Source organism: Microtus pennsylvanicus, chromosome 1, assembly GCF_037038515.1.
Source record: "Microtus pennsylvanicus isolate mMicPen1 chromosome 1, mMicPen1.hap1, whole genome shotgun sequence".
NCBI lineage: Eukaryota > Metazoa > Chordata > Mammalia > Rodentia > Cricetidae > Microtus > Microtus pennsylvanicus.
In genome coordinates this window covers 34,900,790-34,907,633 of record NC_134579.1, presented here as the reverse complement: position 1 = coordinate 34,907,633, position 6,844 = coordinate 34,900,790, and positions in this window count along the sequence as shown.

Below are 6,844 nucleotides of genomic sequence, written 5' to 3'. Positions count from 1 at the left end.
GTTCTTCCCAAGGCTTATCATCTCTCCATTTCTCTGCTTTATGACACACACACTGGTCTCTATTGAATTATTAAGATGTCAGAAGAGGTGCTAGAGACATGGCTTTGTGAACACAGTGCTTGCTACATGAGCAGATCCCAAGATCCTCCTTAAATCTAAGGAAAGAAGCATGTTATCCCAGTCTCTCTACTGTGAGATGGAAAGTGGAGACTCACTGGAAACTTGCAGAACAAGTGACCTTGTACACAAAGTGGCAAATGCCTCAAATAAGATGAAAGGCTAAAATTGATACCAAGGTTGCCCTTGATCTCCACAGGTGTACTTTGACACGTGGAAATACGCGCGCGCGCACACACACACACACACACACACAACTGTGATATAATGATTTAATTTACATTGGAAGGCAACATGGAGGAACTAGTTTCCTTTTCACTAAGTGGGTTCTGGGAATCAAACTCAGGCTGCCAGGATGAATGACAAGTACCTTTACTGGGTAAGCTATTTCAACAGCCCAGGTAACTGACACTGACAGAATGAAGAAGCGCCAGTTATTGTCACAAAGCCTTATTGATATGTCCTATCCCATGGTGCAGAGCTGTTTAAGGTCCTAGAGAAAAGTGATTCTAAAATGACTGTTTTAGGTTTGTCCATTATTTTGGTCCTTATGACCAACATCTGTGAACCAGGTAAAGCCTCCTCTCCATACAGCATGTGTAGGCAGGGATGGAGGGCCAGGCCAGTCACAACCAGTCTCTCATGGTAATGCTGTGTGCTCTCTCCCAGTTTGGATGCATTGTGGCTCTACTGGCTTTGTCATTATAGATGGATCTTGAACTCAGCAATTAGAACTTTTTCTGTGATGAGGCCCAGGCCATGCTCAATTAGATAATATTTACATTAGTGCAGTGAACACCAGATATCTCTTAAATCATCAAATGCATCCACAGAGTGGCACTCTCAGGGACTTGAAGATGAATGCTAAAAGGAAATCTCACACTAGCTTAAAATTGAGTACAATAAAGTGTTATTTAGGGGTAGACTCCAAGATCACAGTCCTCTGCACAAATTGGAAACAAGAACCAAATCCAGGAGCCAGAAGAGAGAGAAAACATGTGTGCACTTTACATCACCATTTATAGTAGAAGAGGCCACACCCAAGTGGGTGGGTAACTTAAAGGCTACTGGCTGTAGAATTTCCTACCAGTTCTCCCTCTTTTGCTTAAAAAAGAGTGTTCTAAGCCTAATACAAAATTATATACAATAAGAACAAATATCAGATATAAAAATTAGAATTATAACCAGCATATAAAATATCAAGTAAGAAACACATGATAAATGTTTCAATAATTATCCTACCCTAAGGATTTTAAATCTTGTATTATAAATAACTTGGCCAAGTCATGAGAGGAAAGTAACTATTACTATCTAATCTTCAACCCCATCTAAGACTCCAGAAGGGAAATAATATTACTTGAGCAGGCAGTAAGTGCAATCAAGCAACTTCCTAAATGTGTAACAAATGACAGAGATAACTGGCTACCTGGGCAATCACCCAAAGATTCATTTGCAATGTTGGAGCAGCCAACTTTGGCTAAGGCCTAGAGTAACTGACAGACCATTTTCAGAGACAGGAAAAATTTCAAAACTGTCTTACCCTCCCTTAGCAAGGTTTGGCCATCTTTTTTCTTGTATCCTGTTTGTCCTGTCCAGAAATGATATACTTTATCAGTGGTTGAGTCCTGGGCATTTCCTTGCCCAAAGGCCAATTTTGTCAAGAATAAAACAAGCTCCAAGTAGAGTGTCTTTGGGCTCAACATTCTCTTGGGAATAGATCAGTGCTTCCAGGAGCAATCTTGTCTCATGTCAACAGAACCCTAAGTTATTTAAATACCATATTATACAGCTCTTTGATGTGGGTGAAGATTACCTCTTTATGCAGAATACAATCTCTATGTATCTAAAGAACCTGATTAGTCTAACTATAAGTATAAATATACAAGAATCTATACCAATGTAAATTTATTATAAATAATAGCTCACAAGTAGTTACTCTATTACTCACAATTATTATTAATGTGAGTACGCTCACACTGATCTATCTATTATCCCATCAAATTCCCCCATATTTTTTTCAAAGAGATCCCTGAGCCTACAAAATATCCTACCTAATCCTAAACCCTATACCAATGATAATCAACCCATAAATGATGTCCCTAACCCTGAGGGCAAACTTTGTTGGGAGAGGGGATGCAGTCTTCTAGAATTACTTCCAGTTGTCATGGGGGCAATGTTCTTTCTATGGGATCCTGTGAAAGTAAAATAATGGTTAAGTTCCAAGATTATAGTCTGATATAATTGCAAATAATCTCTGAGTACTCAGTAGGGTTTTCTGAGGTTCCTATTTGAAATTCTGGCCAGAACGTGGTAAAAAAAAAAGTGTACCAGTTCAGCTAACCAATTTGGAACCATCTTGGGGAGCTGGTACCCAAAATAGGTTTTATAGTAATGTTATCAGCATCATGATGTCATATCAGCCAGCTGAATTTGTTGTTGTGGGGCTCTTCTTCTTCCTATAAACTTCAAAGATTATTGAAGGAAAATTCATTGTTCATTGTGGAAAACTTAAACATTATTTATACAGACATATGTTCAATATAAGGTACAACAAGATAAAAATAGCTATGAAAAAAGTAAATTTTTCTAGATTCTTTTTTCTTTTTCTCCCATACCAGATGGCTCCTGACATGAGACAGTAACTCTGTCATGCTTAGATTTAAAGAAGGACATAGCCATTGTCCAACTCCCAAGCCAGCTTTGATTTTTAAGTGAGTCATAATTTTTTTTTATTTTTTTGAGACAGGGTTTCTCCATAGCTTTTTTTTTTTTTTTGGTTCCCGTCCTGGAACTAGCTCTTCTAGAACAGGCTGGCCTCGAACTCACAGAGATCTGCCTGCCTCTGCCTCCCGAGTGCTGGGATTAAAGGCGTGCACCACCACCGCCTGGCCATGAGTCATGATTATTATTCTAGTTAACATTTAAAGATTCTTATTTTCAGATGACCTGTCCTCATAAGTGATAATTCTCTTTGTTTGGTGATCTTATCTGGATTATTATCTTTTCCTCTTTAGGCATCTAGATGTCCATGATCTCTTGACTTTCTGAAGATGAGTATTTTCCTGCAAAGACAGGAACAGAACCCTGTCCCAACCCTTATGAGGTTTCCTTATCACCTGTGTGATTGTCACCTCTTTGGATGACCCGTCATTTCTCTTTCTCAAGAGATCTCTCTTTTTCAAATGGAATCTTTATTAATTTTGATGGTATCCATAACTTTTCCCGTTGAAAGAAGAGCAAAACCCCTTCCACAACATAGTACATCTCCTGGCTTCCATTGCAAGGTCAACACATCCTTGAAACACACTGGCTGATTTAATTCAGAAGACTTTTGTATTATGCAGTGTCTCTCTGCTGCGGTTGTCCCTTTATAATTAGTATTAAGAAAAAGAACTATGTAATCTATTTCAGAGGATATTTTCCATTGCTTTTTGTTTATTTAACATATCCTTTAGAGTTCGATTTGATCTTTCTATAATTGCCTGACTTGTAGGATTGTTTGGTATACATATAATATGCTTTATATTATAATAAGAAAAAAATTTGTTTCATTTTCTTAGAGAATTATGCCAGAACATTGTCTGTCTTTATTTGTGTAGGTATAGCCATGATGGCCATAACTTCTATTAAATGTGTGATTAATGAACCAGGATTTTCTGAGCTCAAAGAAGTTCCCCATTGAAAACCTGAATACATGTCTATGGTGTGATATACATATTTTAATTTACCAGAATCTGCAAAGTGAAACACTTCCATCTGCCAGATCTCATTCCTTTGAGTACCCTTTGAATTACTCCCTTCAGGTAGCAATATTTGGTTATAGAAAAAGCAAGTAGGACATCTCTTTAAAATCTCATTAACTTGTTGCTATGTAATAGAAAACTCTTTCTTTAAACCTTTTCTATTCACATGATGTTTCTTATGAAATTCTGAGGCTTTCAGCACGCTTCCAATCGATAATCGATCAATTTCTACATTACCTTGTGCTAGACGGTCTGGAAGACCCATATGGGATTGAATGTGTTTTACGTATATGGGACAGAGCCTAATCCTGATTATTTCTTGAACCTGTATGAATAATGAGGTCAATTCTGTATCATCTGGTATAAATTCAGTGGTTTCAATATGCAAGACAGCTCTTTCTGTATATTGTGTATCAGTAACTATATTTAGAACTTCTTAATATTCCTTTCTGCCCTGAGAATAGCATATAATTCTGCATTTTGGGCATAATTATAAGGGCTTTGTTCTACCTTACTTAATTCTTCTGATTTGTAACCTGCCTTCCCTGATTTATTGCATCAATACAGAATGCTCAGGCTGCAGTTATTGGTGTGTTCCATACAATGCAGGGAAGGATCCAAGTAGTTCTCTTTATAAGGTTAATTCTATCACTTTTAGAATAATTGCTATTAATCTCTCCTAAAAATAGCATAATCTCTTTGCCAAGATTTATTGTCTTCACATATTTTTTTTATTTCATCAGTAGTGAAAGGCTCTATAGCCTCTGCTGGGTCTATACCTGCTATTTTATGAAGTCTCAATTTTCCTTTTATAATTAATTCAGAGATATTTTCCACATAAGTTTTTAAGTTTTTACTTGGTTTATGTGCTAAAAAGATCCATTCTAAGATAATATCTTCCCTTTGAATTAAAATTCCTGTAGGGGAAGTTCTAAAAGGCAATATGACTAAAATACAATCAAGATTTAGATTCACCCTATCCACATGTGCCTCCTGTAATTTTTCAACAACAATCAATTCCTTTTCTGCTCCATCTGTTAGTTCTCTGGGACTATTTAAGTCTTTGTTACCACCTAAGGTTTTGTTTACATGAACTATTAGATCAGGTGTTATCCCAACAGCTGGTCATAGACTGGAAATATCACCTAACAATCTTTGAAAGTCATTATGAATCCACAACTTATCTCACCTAATTTGTGGCTTTTGTGTTCTAATTTTCTGTAACCCTATTTTATAACCTAGGTATTTTTTAAAAATATTTGTTTCTTTATTATATATACAATATTCTGTCTGTGTGTATGCCTGCAAGCCAGAAGAGGGCACCAGACCTCATTACAGATGGTTGTGAGCCACCATGTGGTTGCTGGGAATTGAACTCAGGACCTCTGGAAGAGCAGTCAGTGCTCTTAACCTCTGAGCCATCTCTCCAGCCCCTAACCTAGGTAATTGACAGAATCTCCTGTCTGTATTTTTTTCAGGAGTAATTTGTAATTTCCATTTTAATAAAACTTTCCTTACTTCTTTAAACATTCTTTCTAAAGTATCTATGTTTGAGTCAGATAGAAAAATGTCGTCCATGTAATGGTAAATTATAGATTTATGAAATTTTTATTTCCAATGGCTGACTTACAAAGTATTGGCAGAGGATGAGGCTACTGAACATTTCCTCTGGTAGGATGATCCATTAGTATCTCCCAGTAGGCCGAGAATTATTATGAGTTAGGCACTGTGAAGGCACATTTTTCTCTATCCTTTTCTTGTAAAGATATAGTGAAGAAACAATCGTTTAAATCAATAACTATAAGAGACTATCCTTTTGGTAGTAGAGAAGGAAGAGGAATTCCTGAGTGTAGAGAACCCATAAGTTGAGTTACGTTGTTGGCAGTTCTTAGATCTTTCACCATTCACCAGATTTCCTTTTACAACAAACACAGGAGAATTCCTAGAGCTGGTGGATTCTTCAATATGATGAGCATCTAGTTGCTCCTATGCCAGCTGTTGTAAAGCCTGCAGTTTGTCTTCTCTTAAAGGCCACAGTTTAACCCACATAGGTTTCTCAGTTAACCATTTTAAAGGTAGGGCCATCAGTACCTATAAAGGTTTGCTATTTGCTTTGTGTTCTTGTACAGCCTGAATATTTGGTGACCTTTGTGTATAGTACCGTATAATATCTTGTTCAGAAATATGAGTTTCTGGGACTGAAGGAATTTTAATCTGGATATTCCATTGCTCTGACTTCATAAATTTACTGCAGTATTTTCCCTTATTTCCTTCTGATCCTATGCACTAAAACCATCTTGTGCTTTGTTTCACTTGAGATATGGTTCCAAGTCCTAGTAACTGAGCATCTGTCTTTTGAAGACACCATTTTGGATGCCAAGATTCTGGAGGAATGAAACTTAAATCAACGCCCATGTCTATCAAACCCAAAATTACGATGCCATTTATATGCACTCTTAGCTTTGGCGTTTGATCATTTATAGAAGCCTGCCAAGACGGAGAGAGAGAATATCCAAATTAACAAAATCAGAAATGAAAAGGGGAACGTAACAACAGAAATGGAGGAAATACAGTGGATGATCAGGTTATATTTTAAAAAATGATACTCCACAAAGTTGGAAAACTTAAAGGAAATGGACAACTATCTAGATAAATATCACTTAGCAAAATTAAATCAAGACCAGATAAGGAAATTAAACAGAGCCATAACTGCTGAAGATATAGAAACAGTCATCAAAAGTCTCCCAACCAAAAAAATCCCAGGACCAGAAGGTTTCAGCTCAGAATTATATAAGACTTTCAAAGAAGAGCTAATACTAATACTCCTCAAATTATTCCACACAATACAAAGAGAAGGAACATTGCCAAACTCTTTATGAGGCTACAATTACCCTGATACACAAATCACAGAGACATTACTAAGAAAGAGACTTACAGACCAATCTCACTCATGAACATTGATGCAAAAATACTATTAAATAAAA